Consider the following 20,513-nt stretch of genomic DNA (forward strand, 5'->3'; position numbering starts at 1 on the left):
AAGTTCCGTTTGTGAATAGAAGGATCCCTTGTACAAGTGAAATACTGTCTCCATTCACAGAAGGAGCTTCTGATGATGGAAGCACTATTCTGGATGTTACCTCTCTGTATTTGGGAGATGTTCCATCTATTTCACAGATAACACCTGGACTTGAAATTTACATTTAAAATAAAAATTTGGTATTTACCTTTCTACAAATCAGAATGGCCTAACGGGTTACCATACACAATACATACCTAGTGCTTAAAGTGGGATAGGTTATTTCAAATTAGGCCAAGACTCATTTCAGTGAATTTCCATCCATTAAAGGAATGGTTTTAGTTTCATCTATAAATTAGATGGGCAAACATCTCAACCTGTTCACACACACCTACCCATATGTGGTTAGAAGCAACAATGTTATCATTATATGCTTTTCTTGTTCAGCAGCCATTGTTCCAGGCATGCCGAATGTCTGCCAACCTTGCAGCCTTTGGTCTTTCTGTGTTTCCTAATTTACAGCCTAATCCTATTGAGCCCCACTATCAGCAGAACATGCATGTCACTGGTAGAAACTGCTGCAAAACAGCCATAAGGTGTGCGCCAGCAGCATGCTGAGTAGTGCTCTGTCAGGAAGGCTGATAGGAATCACAGGTCACCTACCAGAGCCGATAAGCCAGTAGGGGAGGTGGGGTGGGAAGAGCAAACAGAGGTGAGGAAGGAGTGAAACTGGACAGGAAGGTGGTGGAACGGGGTGGATCCAGCAGCAATGGCACACGCTAGATCCTATGTGGGCAGCCTCCTTGCCCCCATTCTCTCCTCAGACTTGCACCAGGTTCGAGGAGGTCATGTGGTGAAGCAGGAGGCTTACAGAAACATAAGGTAGACCTGGATGCCCTGCTGGAGATCAGGTCTACTGGCTGCTCAACTCAATGGGTAACCCGGTATTCCCCCGGGATCTTGAGGCAGAGGCTAGGCCTACCCATGGTTTCAAATAGCCCACTCCAAGTGTCCAATACCCTAGGTACCACAACAGATGGTCTGCAAGCATTCTAAAGATCTTCACAACATACATTCATGTCTATGAGGCATCTGCCCTCTGCTTAAAGCCATCATGGTCCAGACTGCATGGATGGATTGTCCTACATTCACAGCAGCATGGCTTGTCACTCTTTTCCAGTTCTGAACCTATAATATATAGAGTCATTTCCCCAACAGTGCACTTAATAGCTGATAAATGTCAGATTCTGCAGTCCTTTTCATTAATGATACATGATGTCACTGAATTGTTCTCATGATATTCATAAAACCCTGTGTCTTAGAAGACTTAAACCTATAACATAGCCTGTATTTGAAGGACAGAAGTACCTAAAATATGTAGAGTTACAAAGCTGTGATTTACTTATATCTCAGTCTCTTTCTAGGGGAATAATCATGAACTAGTTGTGCTTACTAAAATCACAGAGGGAACAACATGATGGCTTGTAGTCTGTGCCTTTATGGATTTAGGAAGTGGGAAAGAAGGCAGTAGGTTTGGAGTCTTACAACTGAAACTAACAACACCAAAAACCACCACCACCACCACCGCAATAGTAAAAAGCAAAAATAAAAGCAGGTGCTTTAACAGCAATTTTTGTATGATTTCCACTTATAAGCAGATAAATATGCAAAATTACAAGACCACCAAATGTCTTGTAATATGTTTTACACGATTTTCTTTCTAGTTATAACACACATGATTAATGAAAGGGTTAAGGTAAAAGAAAATGGGACAGTTTTGTATTCAGAGCAGGTCTCCAAAACGTATCCCTCAACATGCTCAACACAAGAGGAAATCCAAGCAGTGGCCTTTCACATGACATCATAAAAGCCTAATTTATCACCAGCCACCAAACATTTAGAAAATCATAACATCCTTTCAGGAAAGCCATGTGCAAAATAATCAGATCTACTTTGATGACAGCTTTAGTACGTGAGTCCAAGTAGGACACTACAAAGAGTAACCCTTCGCAGGTGCTTGTTTACAACAAAGCAGGCTCTTGCAGAATCTGTCTTTAGTCTGAAGCTGAATTCATTACTCAACAGGAGCATTTCCTGATCTTCATTCTATAGACACATCTTTCCAAATTAGTATTTTATGTTGGTCCCTATATTCTGCATTTAGAGTCACTTTGCATTCTAGCAGGACAAGCAGGATTAAGGTTCGCCACTTAATGTTATATGGAGAATCACCCAGTACAAAAGGAATGATTTCGTAACAGAGTGCCAAACTTGTAATGGTTTTGAACCCAATGTACTCAAGGACAAAATAATAATAATAATAATAATAATAATAATAATAATAATAATAATAATAATAATAATACAGGTATTTATATACCGCCTTTCTTGGTCTTTATTCAAGACTTTATTCAAGGCGGTTTACATAGGCAGGCTTATTTAAATCCCCATAGGGATTTTTACAATTGAAAGAAGGTTCTTTCTTTCAAGAACCACAACATTCAGGTGTTTCATTCTGATCTGGTTTCACATTCTGGCCTCCATCCTCCCACGCTCAGAGCAGATGGAATAGCTCTGCTTCAGCTTGTCAGCTGCTTTAAGGTCGCACGGTGCCGGTGGCCTTGAACTGGCGACCTTGTGGATGTTATCTTCAGGCAAATGGAGGCTCTACCCTCTAGACCAGACCTCCTGCCCAGAGTAACACCACAGGGCCCAATCCCACATAACTTTCCAGTGGTGATGTAGCCATGTAAATAGGGCATGCACTGCATCCTGATGTAGGGGAACACTTATAGAGGCCTCCTCAGGGTAAGGAATGATTGGTTCCCTTACTTTGGGGCTGCATTGTAGCTGCTGGAAATTTGGATAGGATTGGGTCCTCATTGAATTATGAAGCCAGACAGTAGAACTGTAGCTACTCTAGCCCAATTGGCAGTACTGGTGAAAAGTGAGAGACATTTCATATGACGTTTCTAACATAATGCAGGGAAACCAGCAGTTACCTTTTTTTGGTGGGGTGAATAATTAGGAAAACTCCAAGATCTCTCCAATAAATGCTGGAATCACAAACTCACCATATCTTGGAGTAGTTATTTATGATGATAACGATTATGTGATTAAATAATCACATCATCACAAAAGTATAATCACATAAGTATGCGATGCCACAATCTTAACTTTTGTTGGGCATTTGTACTGGACGCTTCAAAAAATTATCAGCACATGTTAAGTTTAACCACCACATCAGTACTTTGTCATAAGAATTGGCACTGAGTTTGGAACTCCTAAATCTTAGATCAAGCAACTAGGAAGCAACCAATGATGGGCTAAAAGCAGTGTCATGTAGTTTGTCTCCATTCCTTTCCGATTAGTATGTGTAAAGGACTTGATAGAACTGTAAACAGTTAATCCCTTTTTGATAGCTATAAGCCCCTGACAGCATACTCTGACATTCTTGTCTTGCCCTTGCTAATTTCCTTTGCTTTTATTTCTAGCACTGACGGTTTGTTTCTCTACTTTGCTCAGTCTTCTATTATCAAGATGAAAGAATGTGAGTTCGCAGGATCTTATTCTTCCTTCAAAGTCTTTCAAGAAAATGTAGGCAATGTTATATGGCACATGTAATCAAATCAGCCTATGATTGCCTAATTTCTGGTGGAGGCATATTGGAAGCTAAACAAGCATAATTTTATTATCATCAGTTATTGTGTTATTTCATTTGATTTTAAAATATTGTGGTTTTTTTAAAATTGTGAACAGTTCTGAATTTAGAAAAGCAGCACACAAATGCCTATAAAAACTATCAAGAGGAATTTAACCCAGCCAGTAAAAGCCAGCCTATATAGGCTGTTATAACTGAAGATTGGAGGATTGTAACTTCCAAGCAGCATTTAAAAATGCTTCTCTGTGGGTCCTCATACTTCAAGCTTAGCAAACGGATGGGGCAAACAAGAAGGTGGTCTTAGGCAATCTCACAGGGGAGAAGTTGGTTGCTTTGGTACATGCATCCCAGGCTATTTAGAGCTTTATAGGTGAAAACTAACCTTGAATTACACTCAAAAGACAAAGAAAGCAGGTGGCGGCATTAGGCAGAGCACTATAATATATGCTGCTATGAAATGAGACACTGGTCAGGTCTTAGTTTCTTTTCTTTCTAAAATCCAGTAGCTTCTTTTTCTCCATTTGTCTTTCCCTCCTGCAGTTTTTCAGGTGATAACCTGCCCTGCTGATAGAGGACACAGCAAACATTAGGGTGCCCTTCAGACATTACAACAAAATAATGGGAACTGCTATTTTGTGAGTCCAACCCACAGTACTGCTGTCATATTTAAATAGGTTAAGGAGGATTATTGCAGGGATCCTTACTACCTAACTGTGATTAGGTAGTACCTAATTGTGATCTCTGTGTGATTTGCTATGCATTTCAACATAACTGAGCATTGTGAGATGTAACTAAGAAAAGCAATTCCACGACTCTTAATGTCTGTAAAGTATCTCTATCTGGGTTCAAAAAGAGGTAGACAAATTCATGATGCAGAGGAATATCAGTTAGTCAACCAGGATTAGCAAGACATGTGGAGTCATGTTCAGGGTGTTTCTAAAGCTCAGAATGCCAGAAGCGAAGGATGAATGACAAGGAACTGATTACTCCCATTATTGTCTTATGTTCTTTTATTCTTCCTGTGTTGCATCCTTTATTGGACACTTCTGGAGACAGGATGCAGGTTTATATGGACTATGGTTCAGCTCTACAAAGGATGTTGATATTCTCCATTGCTCTGTCTCATATAATACTATGCTACTTGTTCTTTCTTCTCAAGCCAAATGCAACCTGCGTTGCTTTGCACAGACCAACTGCAATTCACTGATCCTAATTTGTTCCAAGGGATTCTGCAGTGTAGTTTTCCTCTTAAAAAATAATCCAAGTTACTACCCTGTAGTACAGTATATCCTCCCAATACGGGCAGACTGTGGATACCTGTCCACTTCATTTTCTTTTCACTTTCTTCCTCCTACTATTCCTAATGGTAGCCTTATATGAAACATCTTTGCCAAGGGGTCACTGCTGTGGTGCAGCCTCAGTCTGTTTCAGTGAAACCTGCAACATGGATTGCACTGGAATAAACAGAGGATGGTTATGGATAGCACCACATGCACAGCTCTTCAAACACTTTTTCCTCCTTACTTACATTTGGTATAGAAATTGTGACAATTGCCACCTTTGTTTTGAAGAAGAGTGCACAGGGCTACAGCTACCGTAATGATCAATAAGCTTTCCAGGGGCCTAGCTGCCACAACGTTAGGAGTCCATTTACACATTCACCAATGTGTTATTAAAAATACCTAAACAGTATGCTATTCTCCTTTTTCAGGTCATCACTGCCAAATGCAAATAGTGTTGATGTCAATTTGTCCTCTCTATGAACCTCTTAGCTTAAAAACTGAAAAAGGAATTTTTGAACCACTACCAAAAAAAAAAAAAAAAATCCTGATTTTCACCCTGCAGCAAATGTGAAAGAACATTTCAGAAAAGGAAAAGCTGTCATTTTAAAACAAGTTTGTCGTAATTACCAAACATCCTTTAGATCCAGAAGAAATAGCTGCATTAAAATCATTCTCTGTCTTGCTCTTGAAGGGGAGCTGGCACTTAGTTTGGAGTTGGGAAGGTGGTCAGGGTCACAGTCTCAAACATTTTGTGTGCGTTTCATCACAAGTAACTCTTTTCTGATGTTCATCCTTTGACATATTTAATCAGTGACCACCATAGGGCGTTTTAAAAACATAATTTAGAAATGCACTAGACAAAGTATAATCGCTCCACCCTAAGTTGTCTAATTATGCAGAACGCTACTAATTTCTAGAACAAACAAATGCTCACAGTTGTAAAGAAGCTTTGTGTTTTGATGTCTTTTTAATAACAATGTTCTGTAAACAATTCAGTTGCCCTTGATGAAGATGACACCACATAAAACAACTCAAATAATTACTTTCTCACACAAGAAAACCCCAAACCAACATTTAATATGAGCTGTAGATTACCAGAGTATACACTAGCACCAGACAGGAAATCATCAGTACATTTTGTGGTTTGCTGCCAATTTTTTCAGGTATTCCATGAATTATAGTTTAAGCACCAAAATTTTTAAAACAATTACAGGATGGTTGTGCTGTGTCCTTTGCAGACATTTGAGACCATTAAGCTATCCTCAGTAAACAGCAATCAAAAAGCAGAACAGACCAGCAAAAGGGGCTTATTTTCTAGTAATACCTGCCTTTTGGAGATGCTTATTTTGGTAATCGAAGTCAAATGTTACCAGAAATGTAAAAAGTCCAGATCCTTATGGGGAACATGAACACTTTGTGGTGCTATGTAATACTGTTGGCTTATGGCTGCATGCAATGACTGATGCCTCCAAGGGTCATTCACATTCCTCCTCATTGCTTACCTGTTATACCGCTTAGCAAAACGTGAGGTAATTCAACACACATAGTGCCAGGGTTAAAAAAACCCAAGACAGTTTGGGACACCTCCCTTAATCACACTGGAATTTGTCTCCTTTATCTTCACTCTTCTGAGTGTACTCTCCAATTCTTATTGACTTTGCAAGTCCTTTTAAAGTGAGTGGGGTAGGGGTGGGGAACAAAAGTAGTGTTAGAACTGATGAGAGAAATGACGGGAACAGAAAAGCAGCAATTAAGTTGTTCTCTGCTCCTGCAGGCTATAGTCTCTTAATTAACTTCTTAGGGCAAAAAGATGTTTTCCTTCAAGCTTTCTGGTTGAAGCTACCTATGTATAGAAGTAAGGAATTTCTATCTGTCAAGTCAACATTAGTTTTCTTTTATCCCAGGCTGACAGTACTAGACTTCTTCATGATTCTGGACTATAACAATGTGCTGTCTACAGCTACATCAGTCAAAACAGCAGCAATTATCATTCAGGGTGTCCCCAGCTGTCAGAGGTATACTGAGAGGCAGTCAGGAGAAGTATTACAGCAAAGTTGCAACTACCTCTTTTCAAAGGTTTTTGTCCTTCCCTTTGTCTTTCCTCTATAAATTGACACTGGTGAGTAAAAGTAGTAAAAATGAGAGCAACAGTCTTCTTTTATGGCAGATGACTCTCCACTGTATAATATTTTCAAGGTATGAAGTGCAAACTTTCTGTCTTTCAGCCTCACTATTTCAGCCTCTTTCAGCACAAGCTCTGTGCTTGCTTTTGTGATACAAATATCAAAACAAACCTTCCCAGATCCAAGTTAAGATAGCTGTATCTTAACACACACACTCTCTCTCTCTCTCAGCCCTCAGGGTGCAGTTTATCTTTTCCTGAGGACTTTGGCAGAAATCCCTAACCTAGCAGTTTCCAAACTTACTGTGGTCATGTTGCCCTTCTTTCACGGCAGCCTCTTCTTCCTGGCTCTCCTAGTCATCGCCATCTTTGATCGTATAAGATTTGGCACAATTCAAGATGGCAGCACCCAGGAGAGCTGGGAAGAAAGGGACACCAGGGATATCCCACAGTGCTTATGTGAGATCGCCATGCACACAGTTTGGGTACCATTGCTCTAACCCCCATTCCCAAGTCTACATCTTAGGCAGCAATCCTTTAAACACTTTCCCATTGAACACAATGAGACTTACCTCTGAGTAGACTTGCATAGGACTGTGCTGTTAGAAGTCTAAGGCCCAAATCCTAACCCACTCTCCAGCACCAGCATAGCTGTGCCAATGGGACATGTGCTGCATCCTGAAGTTGAGGGGCACTCACAGAGTCCTCCTCAAAATAAGGGAATGTTTGTTCCCTTACCTTGGAGCTACATTGCTCTTATGTCGGTGCTGGAAAATGGGTTAGGATTGCACCCTAAAGGTCCAACCCTACCCTTGAGATAAGCTGGCAAACCACCATGTGTAACAATAGTCCTGTTGGTGTAGAAGTCCTCCTGCCAATGAATGCACCACAGACGCTGGCACAACATTGGAGAGCTGCTATGCAGACATAACTTGGACACAGCACAACTCCCCTGGCAGAGAGGACAAAATGGGAAGGAGATGGGAATGCGATGTGTGAGGGAGGAGTTGATGCACAGGTGCTGCCTGATCATCCACAGATTTTTCATCCACAGATCTGATTCAATGTGGGTCCCCCAACCTATGCTGAGCCCCAACCAGGCCTGACCTGAACCCTCCAAACATGACTGGAGCACAGATCCGGTCGTATCCAGAAGATGTTCTGACGGCTGGGAAGGTCATGCACAACCTCTCTGGCCACCAGAATGCATTCTGAGGGCCTAAAAAAATCACTTCTGGTTTTCGGCCCTCTGGATGCAAACAGATCTTGGCTCCTGTTGTGTTCAGAGGAATGGGTGCCAAGACCTGCAGATTTATCTAGGGGTTTCAGCATCCGTGGAGGTTCAGGGAACAGAAGCCCCGCGGATGCTGGGGCACATACACTATATCCTAGCTTGAAGTCGCTCCGCTCTCGTTGGACTTGCGCCACCTCCGGAGGTGGCATGGGTTCAAGGAGACGCATGGGGGCCAGGGCACCTTAACCAAGGGTAAGGGGAAAAGCTGCCTCTGGCTGAGCCGATTCTGTCCCCTATCCTGTGCTGGATACAGCGCAAGCCTCTTGGCTTCCCTGTTCCAGCACAGGGTAGGATTGCGCCCATTGTTGTTTATCTCAGCAAGTCTCTGTGTAAGACACTACAGAAGGAGGGGCCTCTCTGCTCTCCGAGTCTAACATACTCACTCTCATAGTGGCGCTCCTAAGTGGTCACGAGCTCCCTATTTTCTACTGCCATCGGTCAATGGGGCATATAGTGGCAAGCAGACAGAAAGGGCAGCACACTGACAGTTGCACTGGCAGGTGGAAGCAAAGGGAATGGGTGGTGTGTGAATGTGACCAGATAGGTGAGACGCTGCAGGAGGTGCCCTGAATCACATGGCAGCTCAGTTATTGGCCTGTGCAGTGCTCCCCTTGGATAGTTCTGTGTGCTACACCCTCCCAGCCAAGAATGCTTGTGTGCAATGATGCAATGTGTTAAACGGGCAGGACGTGTGGTCAGGAGGTTGAGCTTGCTTGAAAAAGCTAAGCAGGATTGGTTGATGGATGGGAAACCAAGGCTGCTGGGGTGTCTGTGCAGAGGAGTGGAGTGTGGAGAGGTCAGCTGGCGAAAAACTACAGCATCCTTGAGAAGCCAGTCTGAAGTTTGGTTGTAGCTGCCTGCAGTGGCGTCACTAGGGGGGTGCGGGCCACACCGGGTGACGCGCCAGGAGGGGTGACGTGCCCTGGGGGGATGACGCACTATAATCCCAGCTTTAGGAGCTACCCCATCATGCTATACACTGTTGGATGCGGAATGTCCAGCGGAATGCAATGCAAAAAACCAGAGTGAAATAGCCCCTTTGCTTCAAAAGTTATGGCCAAAAAGCCAGAAAGAAAAAAAATGCATGGGGCCCTATGGAAAGTGAAAGTGAGCCGTATCGCGTGTTTACTTGTGAGTAGGTGTACTTACCTCAGTGCATAGGAAAGGGCAGGCTGAGAGGATCCAATGACACCAGAATGGTCCCAATCCAATGAATGCAGCCCCCAAAAACCCCCAAGAAGGACGTCCTTTCCTCCCAGCTGCGAGTCTATTGAGCCCTATGGAAAGCTAAGCAGCCTCACAGTCACGTTTACTTTCGAGTAGGCAGACGTGCCTTGGCTGGTGGTCAGGCCAGGCAAAGGGGAACGTGAGGACGCCAGAATGGTCCTGATCCGATAGAACTTGAGCGCAACAAATGCTCCAGAAGGCAGCCTCTCCCCCCCCCCCCAAAAAGGACAAAAAAGAGGCTTCAACTGGTAAGGGGAATGTTTTCTATTTTGCACTTGTAAAGCCAAGTGGGTCTTTATCCTGATATGCTTGAAGTAGAAGAACTTTAAACTGGGCACTGGGGAGGGCTGAAGATCTCACTGATTCTTTTTTTTTGGGGGGGGGGGATGTTCTTCCAGGCAGACTGCAGAGAAAATTCACTTGTTCCACTTATTTAATTATTTCTTTTATTTTAATTTAATTATTTATAATTATTTATTTTAATTTGCTTGATGATGTCACTTCTGGCCATGATATCACTTCCAATGGGTCCTGGACAGATTGTCATTTTAAAAAGTGGGTCCTGGTGCTAAAAGATTAAGAACTGCTGCAATAAGGTGTTAGCAAGTTGACACAGGGTGGGTTTGCGTGTGACTCTACAAGTTTATAAAATCACTAAAATCAGAGTTTGGAGGAATAGCACCATCATGTTATATATCAATCAATGCGTAATTTCATGCAGAATGCAATGAAACAAATCATATTGAAATATCTGTGTTCTAACAAAAGGTACAGCCAAAAAACCAGTGGGGGCAGGGCGATTGTACATATCTATAGTACACCTGGTACACCTGGGGCGATGGTACACCTGGGGCATTGCCCCACCCACTACATGGGGTGATGCACAGGCCTCCCACACTGGGTGACACAAATCCTAGTGACACCACTGGCTGCCTACAAGATCTCGGAAAGCAGTAGGGCCAGCAAACAGGATGACGACGGTGAACTATGAAAGATGATGACTATGAAGGGAAACTACTGGAGGAATTGAGGTTCTATGAGATTGATTCAGAGAATACTTGTAAAGATCTCACTGAAAATGGATTTACTGTATGTTCAGTCTGCTTATCTAAACACTTTGAGCCTACTGAGAGAGGTGGTATATAAATATCATGATTGATAGATGCCAAATGAGGTACTCATTGCTTGCCTTCTGCTGTGGCTGAGTGATTAGGGTAGCTTTATGGAGCAGCTGGTGTGAGTTCTAGACCTGCCTCCTCTTGTGTCTTGTCCCTGCATGGGTATTTCTGGTCAGTCCTACAAAAGGTGAATGCCTTGCTGGTTTGGGCAAATCCCTTGACCAGGCTCAAATCTCATCTGGCTCCCAGCCTGCATCTTTGTGCAGTGAGTGATCAGAATTCTGCATCTTGTTGAAGCTCCCCTTTTAATCTGTCCCAGTTCTCCCATGCAAAAAGATTCATTCCAGGTTATGGATTTCCCCCACACGGACAAGTACCTTTGCCACATAGAGGCTTGTATGTCACAACGTGGGGGCTATCTTTGTGTGTCACAAGGCTGGGGCTAGTTCGGTGGAAGCTATCTTTCTATCCTTATTTCTCAAGTAATACTTGGGAATCTTAACTGAAAGTACATGTCATAAGGATTATTTTCATTTTTATACACTGCTGTATATGAAAAAACCCAAGTTCAGTGGTTGGCAACCTTCAGTCTCGAAAGACTATGGTATAAGCCTACAGCACCCGGTATTCCCAGGTGGTCTTCCATCCAAGTACTAACCAGACCTGACCCTGCTTAGCTTCCGAGATCAGACGAGATCGGGCATGTGCAGGGTAATAGTTTATGAATATGCAGTCCTTTTGGATCTGTCACAGATCTACATAATTTTTAAAAATAGGCTAGATTCTACACCGCAATTTCTGATTTAGCTGAAAAATGTGTCAAAACATACACAGCTCTTTGGCTGCACATCTGAAGAAATTCAAGCATATAAATTGTTGCTTAAGCCCAGTTGCAACTCCTGTTCACTAAATTAGCTCGAGAGTATCTCTTTTAGGGTAGTATTGAAATAATTTGTTTTGCAGAAAAGTACATCTTCACAGCTAAACAATATACCTTTGGGGAATAAATACCAATGACATAGGACCCATAATCCAAATTTTAGGATGGAAGTAGAGCAGTGTTCTAACAAAAATAAAAAACTATCAAGCTCTTCAAAATGTTTTCTAAATGCATAAGACTTGAAGTGTGAAATTAAGAGGAAGATTGAAAACATGAATCATCATGTTGTAAATTTACTGTCTACTATTTACTCCAGGGAGAATACCACCAAGCTCTTTGCAGACAGAACAAATACATCATGTATTATGAATCTACTCTCTACAGATTTTCCTGGTCAGTAGTTCTAAAACATATGGGATGACCCTCTCCAGGCAGTAGGAGTCACATTTGTCATAATCTCTTGTTCATATCTTACAATGAACAATTTTTAAATTAACCTACAGCAATTAAATAAAAGCATCATTAATAAATGTGAACTCTTTCTGAGCAGAACTTCTGCTTACAGCCCATAACACATTCTTTCAGGAAAGAAACCACCACCACCACCACCATCCCCATCAAAACAGAAATACCGCCAGAAATATCCACAGAAGGAATTTTTGTTTACAAGGGAAATTTGCAAGGTAAGACCAACATGCTGCTCTTCTCAATCTTCCTTTGCAGCTCTGATACATGAGTTGTGTATGGAGCGTATACCAATTGTAAGATGAAACTTAGTCATGACTGTCATTGAATACAACTCACTGAACTCAATACAACTGTATTCAACTCTGAATACAACTCTCTCCCTCAAATACAAGAAGCATGGAAAAATGTATATATCTACACAGACATTCTCCAGTCATCATCATCCTTTTCCATGCTCCAGGCCAGGGGTGCTCAAACTTTCAACTTTAGGGATGCTGGACCTTTAACAAGTGTATAGAAGAGAGAATTTCAGCAGGTGCAACTTGTCATCCCACAGATGACAAGCTGCACCTGCTGAAATTATCTCTCCTACACAATTTTAAAGGTCCAGGGTCCCCAAAGTTGAAAGTTTGAGCACCCCTGCTCCAGGCAAAAGACAATGGGAATACCCATCAGCATTGCTGGAGCAGTAGCACCCAGGATGGAGATGACATCATCACATCACTTCCGAATTTCCCCTGCTTTAGAAGTCCAGAGCGCTTGCCAGCAGACAATTTGATAGAGTCTCCAGCAAGTGTCTACCAGCAAGCAACGACACTATGTGAGCACTCTGGAGTTCTAAAGAGTCTTGCTTGCTGGAGACTATTTTAAACTCCAGAGCACAGGTGTGGTCACACTGTGTCCATGTGGCACTCTTTTGGCCTGGTACCAGCGATGGGCTGTTCCTCACTTGCCATGCCATTGGGAATACCCACTGTGCCAGCACATTCAGTGCCTTCGTGTAAATTAGAAAAAGTGCCCCTTCCTTGCTCTGCTTGCTGGCAGAAGTGATGTTCCTCTAGCATCCTCCTCTTGTCTACCATGTGACGCTCTTGTGCAGTGCACAACCTTATGTGGCAGCTCTGACTGATAACACACCACTTGACAATTTTGGCTGTTGCCATAGTTAAATTAGTCTTCAGATACTGAGAGCAAATGTCTTGCTCAACTAGTTTGTTTCGTTTTTTAATTTATATCCTACTCTTATACAACACTCCTGGTGCTCCCTCATTCAAGGGACTGATCAGGCAATGCTGTATTATCAGATACTCTCAGACCATTCATTGGGCCCTACAAAATAATATCACTGAACATCCTTCAGTTCATTTCTGCATGGCTGGTAAGGTTTTCCACAAAAATCATCACTGAAACCTGGTAATGCAACACCAGCACATGGTAGATTGTACCTGGTGTTTACTAGGCATTGAAAATGTCACTCAGTAAAGTGCTGACATTACAGAGGCAGGTTTCATGATAGGAAATCTATGCCTTACATGACAGCTATGCTTCTCACTCTGAATCATGAAAAACAGATTATCCAAATGATAATGGCTCATTTTTTTAACAAGTAATAAAAATGTCCGTTTTCTTTGTTGTTTTATGATACTGGCTAATTCTGGAATGCTCTCAAGCATGATACTATAGTCACTTGGGATATGCTTGAATTCAGAAACAGTTACTTCCAATTCAAATTAGCTGACTAACAGACCAAATCAAGTGTTAGAATGCAATTTCCCACCGGCGGGAGACACCCCGTGCTGGCAGAGAGGCTAGCACCAGTTGGAGCTGTGCCTCAGTAACAGAAGGATTCTGGTGAAGAGCTCCCATACTTTCAGGGAAAGTATCCCTGCGGAGCAGTGGGGAGGCTTTTCAGGGTGTGGGAAGAGCAGGGAGGGGACAAAATTGGGTGTAGGGAGGGCAGACTGGTGGGTCGATTGGGCCAGGGAAGGGGGCAGGGAATCTATGGCCCCTTCAGAGCCGTGAAGCCTGACACAGACCTTCTTGGTTCTGAAACCAGCTCAGGAGATGGCGCAGATCTGAGGATACCCATTGGGGCCAGTGAAGGTCTACACAGAGTAAGGGAATCGATGTTCTCTTACCCCATGGAGATTCCGGCTGCTGCTCTGGCCCCATGGGATACAGCAATTTCGGCACTGCTGTACCATATGGCATCGACAGACCAAGGGACTGGGCTGTAAATCCCCCCCCCCCGATTACTACATCAGTTTTTAAAAAAATGAACGAGAGCTAATTTACTATAGAAAAATAATGAATCTGAAATTATGAATAAAAAAATAGAACAAAGTATAATGTATCCAGAATACCAAAATCTGAATATAAAACAATATAACAGCAGCAGTAAAGTACTTTTTGTTAGAAGTACAACAACATCACTGAAGGAATTCTAACAATGTAACTTTTTGTGCAACTCAACAGACATGATACTATAGCTATGGAGGATATAACTTTTCATTTTAAGTTTTCATGTTCAGTTGTAAGCATGTTGCATTTTATAGCACAAGGATCTTGTCTGAGGAAAGTAAACCATTTCCAAAGTTCATGCTTCATGAAATGGGAGAGATATGCAAGGCAAATAGCTTTTATCCACCTCAACCGCTACTGTTACAATCAGTAGCATTTCTAGGGAAATATAAACAGGTTATCCATTTACCTAGAGATCACCTCACCATTTATCTGCCTGAACGATCTGATCAACTCTTCACCCTAACCTCACCCTTTTCCTAAGTGGCATCAGAAAGGAATTGTGCAATTGTAGTTCCCATCTTTCTTTTTGGGAGGATTACAATGGAATCCAAACTCTTCCCACACAAAGTACTTCCCTCTTTTTAGTCAGTTGGTGTACACCCCTATGGCCCACAGCCAAACTCCTAACAGAATTTTGCCAGCTATTTACATTAAATAGAAAGCTTTTACAAAATATGGCCTCCATCCAGAAAGCGTACGTTTCAGCTGCAATCCGATTAACTTGTCTCTCCCCCCCATATAGGTCTATGAATACAATGGAAAACACTTATAGCTTAATTACATTTGATTTTTCACTTTGTATACAAGTGAACCAAAGCTGTTTGACTTTTGCCTGTCTGTTTTTGATTTGTATCTTACTTTGAACCTCTCACCTCCTCCACTTTCTTTTTATGTTTTGGTCCTTCAGCCTTTTTAATAAAGTCTGTCTGTTTTGTACTGATTACCTGCCTGGGCCCAGTTCATTAAGAAGCAGGTTCTCATGCTTACCACCTGTTTTGCCAGATTCCCATTCCAAGTTTCACATAGAGAACTTATGCCTGTTTTAAGTTAATTAGCCCCCAACAATGGCCCTAGTTCTGCACTATAGTACTGCTGGACCCCACCACCAGGGTAGCTCACTTGTTCAACCTGCAGAGGTCCTCCTTCCTCCTCTCTCCTGCCAGCAGCTTCTCCAGCCACTACAGCAACACCTTGGTCCTTAGCAGGTCTTTGGTGTGGCAACCACACACCAATCTCCAGTGTCTTCAGCAGTCTCTGTTCCAGCAGTCTCCATTCCATCAATCCTTAGAAGTCCATTTGCCCATCTGTCTGTTAGTCAGTTAGTCCACTGGTCAGTTACCAGGTCCAATAGTCCATCAGTCAGTCCATTAGTTCCTCAGTCCATTAATCCATCAGTTTAGTTCTCTCCCTCCCTCCAAGGTTTCCTCCTATTATTACCTACACCTGCGGTTTTCAAACCCTCTCGGAGTTTGAATCCCGCAGTATGTCCTTGTGGGGGCAAGGGGGAAGGCAGCTCAGGGGGCTGCAGGGACTGGAATGCACTTACCTGTCCCTGCAGCAGCCATCCCTGTGTGCTGGGAGCCCTGCGCGAGCACCTGCAGGGTGCCCCAGGTCAGGGAAAGGGAGAGCGGAGTGATCTGCTCTGCCTTCACAAAAGTGGAAGCGGAGCGCGAGCACCCCACTCTCCCTCTCCCTGACCTGGGGAGCCATGCAGGTGCTCGCGCAGGGCTCCCCGCACACTGGGACGGCTGCTGCAGGGACTGGTGAGTGCACTCCAGTCCCTGCAGCCCCGTCAGAAGGATCGCTCCGCTTCCGGTTTTGTGGAGTACGGTGTGATCGCTCCGCTTTCACTTTTCCTGACCTGGGGAGCCCTGCCAAAGGTTGCACAGGGCTCCCCACGCCTCCCGGGAGGCTGCAGAAGGCTTGGGCCAGTGCACCCAAGCCCCTGCAGCCCCCCTGAGTGGCGCGATCCACTGCCTTCCCCCTGTCTCCTGGCTACCCCCGCCCCTTGAGGGGGCAGAGGCCAGGACCCACAGGCTGGGGCGTCGCGATGCCCCAGTTTGAATACCACTGACCTACACCCTTTTCCTTCCTGGAGGTGCTGCTTTTTAACACTGAGGGCCTTTTTGCCTCCAAATGGCTGCAGCTGGGCAACACACTCACTGCAATCTAAGGCCCTGGTGTTAACCCCATGCTTGCCTGCCAGAGCAAGGGGCCACTGTTGACACCACACCCTATCTCCTCAAGGGATCTTGCGCATTTCCATTACACCACCTTACCCTAGTTTTGCTACCTTTGATTTTAAGGGAGACCCCAAGGATTTTAGGAGGTCCTTTGTTACCCTGAAAGAGGGATTTTTCCAAGGCAGCCTCTTTTAATGTGGGCTTCTTGGATGGTGGCAACAGAATACTACAAATTCCCTATTAACCCCACTTTCACCAGCTGAAAATGGGAGAGTTTCATAAACAGTGTCAATGCTTACTGCTAGGCACTGTACCCATCTGTACCCACCCAGAGAGTTAATTTCTCTGAAAGTAGTGGGTTTCACCTTTCACTTCATTCAGAGTTATTTGTAGGCACTGAACTGGATCACATGCATTGGAAATACTCTGCACATACATTAGATACCACTCCAATAAATGAAATAATCTTTAAAAGATTATTTCTCCAATGACAAATTAGCAAACACCAACTACTGCTAAAAATAATTGAAACACCAAACGTATACTAAATATGCAATTCAATGCTAAAGTTAAAAAGTGTGCCATTTTAAATGAAACGGAGAAGTGGCGTCACATTTTAAAGTTATTTAATGCTTTTACGGGAGCAGAGGGGCACTCTTCCTTTCCTTGCCCTAGGCTCTAATTTGCCCTGTTATGGCACTGCTATGTTCACTCAAGTAAACTAGCCATAAAGCACTTTAAGGTCAATTTTGTGACACATTAAAATGCTCCAAAGTTACGGTGTGCAATATGTCTGAGATAGTTTATAGTCTGAGCTCCAGAATATGCTTTATTGGCTTCAGGAGTAAGATTTGCCCAAGAGAACATACAATACATTGTATACATATCCTTCAGTATTTAAGTAATGAAGATCATTGCATCATTAGGATAGTTTATGATACAATTGCATAGAGCGTATTTACGAGTTGCTCGTAGTTGGCCCAGGAGTAACCTTTTCAGAGAATGATCACACCCTTAGGTGTCTAAATACAATTGCATCATAGTAAAATGCACTGAAAAACAGTCAAGAAACAAAGGAGTTGCATTTTAATGAGAAGACAAGTGGGCCAGGTTCAGTAATGCTACAATGGAGAGGATTAGATTTAGCTTCCTCTTGCTGGTAAGGTCACATGGAAAATTTCAGGCAGGTTGAAACAGAACACTTTTTTTGGTCTGACTTCAGTGTTCCTGGTGGGTGTGGGTAAGGGACAGATGCTTCAGTTTCCAACTGATCTGCACAGGGAGGAGCGTCTGTGGAAGAAGATCATTGTTAAACCAGTGAATGCCTCATGTGTATAGGATTTATACTTCTTCATCAGATCTACAGGGGAGGGAATCAGTGAGCTCAGACAGACAAGGTTGCCCTCCCCACACTAGCCATTATGTATCAAGCTTTTATGCTACACTACCTCCAAAAGGGAAGTGGTGGCGGCACAGTGGGTTAAACTGCTGAGTCAATGAACCTGTTGACCACAAGGATGGCAGTTTGAATCTGCATGACAGCATGAGCTCCTGTTGCTTATTCCAGCTCCTGCCAACCTAGCAGTTCAAAAGCATGGAAAAATGTGAGTAGATAAATAGGTACCACCTTGGTGGGAAGGTAAGGGCGTTCCGTGTGCTTAGGCATCTAGTCACATGACCACGGAAACTGTCTACGGACAAACGTCGGCTCTTCGGCTGAGAAACACAGATGAGCACCGCCCCTAGAGTTGGACATGACTAGGCTTGAGGGAACATTTACCTCCAAACAGCTTATAGCAGTGCACATAGTTTTCTTCCCCTCACCAAGGTTGCTTCTCACTCACCCCAGTGAGATAGATTGGGCCAGTGATTTGAAACCAGCACACCAATGTGTTGCAGCACACTGGTTGAAAATCACTGGACAAGGCTGAGACTGTCCAAAGTTGCCCAGTCACTGGTCATGGCTCAGAGGAAGTTTGTACCTGGGTCTCTCTGGGTTTAATTCAACACTCGAGCCACTACAGAACACTAAACTGACTTCCAGTTCACTTGTATCCATCATTCTTTCTAGCATGAAACCTATGATAGCTCTCACCAGTGTCATAGCTAGGTCATTTGACACCTGGGGCCCATAAACTTTTGACACTCCCATACAACAAAATTATTGAATTAATTATTATTTTTCACATTTTTATACCACCCTTCGTCTAAGGAGCTCAGGGTGGTGTGCATGGTTTCTTCCTTTCTTCTTTTGTCCTCACAACAACCCTGTGAGGTAGGTGAAACTGAGAGCTAGTAACATTCATGACATAAAATAAATAATAATGGCCAGAAAATAAATGCATTGAATATTCTCCCATAAGCAATGGATGAACATCAGTGTCCTCTCCTGCTATTGCTCCCTGCACATTGTACTCAGTGACATACTGCCCCTGCACCTGGCGGTTCAATGTAGCCCTCAAGGTTAATAGCCACTGATAGGCTGTAGTCCACCATGAATGTTTAGAATCCACTTTAAAAGTCATCTAATGGCGCAATCCTAACCCCTTATGTCAGTGCTTTCCAGCACAGGCATAGCGGTGCCAATGGGACGTGTGCTGCAGCCTTCAGTTGGGTGTCACTCACGGAGGCCTCCTTAAAGTAAGGGAATGTTTGTTCTCTTACCTCAGAGCTGCATTACCCTTATGTCAGTGCTGGAATGCACTGACATAAGTGGTTAGGATCGCATCCTTAGGCAGTGACCAACAACACCCAACCTTCCCTAGTGGCATCACTAGGGTTGGAGTCACCCCCATTAACTTGATTTATTTTACTATAGAACAGTATAGGTCACCCAACCAAACAGTAACCAACAAAAAACCAGTGGCTAACTTGATGAAACTCACAAAACTGAATAGGAGTTTGAGTATTTGATACATAGAAAAGGGAGCTGACTCATAACAACTCCTTATTGGTTCCCTGCTATGTCATAATAACACATTGTTAGCTCTCAGAACACTCAGACTTATTGGTCAGTTTTGAGTTAGGTGCAGGACAATCCTAACCTGCCTTGGAGCAGGCAGGCCGAAAGGCCTGCGCTGCATCAAGGCAGGTCTGGGGCTGAAAGCAGCTCAGCCCGGGCAAAAGGAATCACTTCGCCTTATCCCGGGCAAAACCCAACAACCCTAACAGCAACCCCAACAGCAACCCCAATGGGGCTACTCGGAACTGCGCCACCTTAAAGAGGTGGCAGAAATCCGAGCAGCCTGGGACTGCCTCGAGTCACCCAGGAATGGGGTTAGGATCTGGCACAACTGCCGGATCCTGGTCCCATCTCCCACTCCCGAACCACCCCTGGAAACGCCCACCACTCACCCTCCCCTGCCACCTCTTCCCTGCTGTCCCCAGACCCCTGCATCGGTCGAGCTCGGCCAATTCAACTTACCCTTTCCCTAGGGCCCATGTTGGCGCAGGGAGGTCAGTGCAAGTCTGTGTGCTGACCTAATCCCACTTATGTTGGTGCGAAAGTGCTTTACAGCACTTTTGCGACAATGATGGGCCAGCACAAAGGACTTCCGCTGGCCTATCTGCAGATCAGGATTGCACCCTTAGTAAATCAGTTGTGTTTTCTTTTTCTGGTTATTTGGCTATAGCTTTTGATAGAACACAGATATTTCAATGCGGTTTGTTTCATTGCATTCTGCATTAAACTTTGAATGATATATAACATGATGATATTAGTCCTACAAACAACGATTTCCACAATTTTGGTCACTAGTGGTGTCACTCCCCCAGGGTATCACCTTACTAACACCTTATTGGTTCCATACTGTGTCATAATAATATCTCATTGGATCTCTGAACAATCAGTCTCATTGGTCCATTTAGAGTTAAGGAAATAGAGTTGAGTGATGTAAGACAGTTGTATTTTTGTTTCCTGGTTTTTTGGCCAAAATTTTTGAGAGAACACAGATATTCCACTCCAGTTTGTTTCACTGCATTCTGCTATAAATTA

The 20,513-nt window shown here is 43.5% G+C and overlaps 1 protein-coding gene and 1 pseudogene across 1 annotated transcript in view; both read right to left on the reverse strand.

The window, feature by feature from the left end:
- The window catches only part of GMDS (GDP-mannose 4,6-dehydratase), a 398,350-nt gene that overhangs the window by 8,076 nt on the left and 369,761 nt on the right, over positions 1-20,513 (reverse strand). The gene's annotated exons all lie outside the window — the stretch shown is intronic.
- Positions 11,294-11,415, reverse strand: LOC136650155 (5S ribosomal RNA; annotated as a pseudogene).

The sequence above is a fragment of the Tiliqua scincoides genome, chromosome 4 (genome assembly GCF_035046505.1).
Source record: "Tiliqua scincoides isolate rTilSci1 chromosome 4, rTilSci1.hap2, whole genome shotgun sequence".
NCBI lineage: Eukaryota > Metazoa > Chordata > Lepidosauria > Squamata > Scincidae > Tiliqua > Tiliqua scincoides.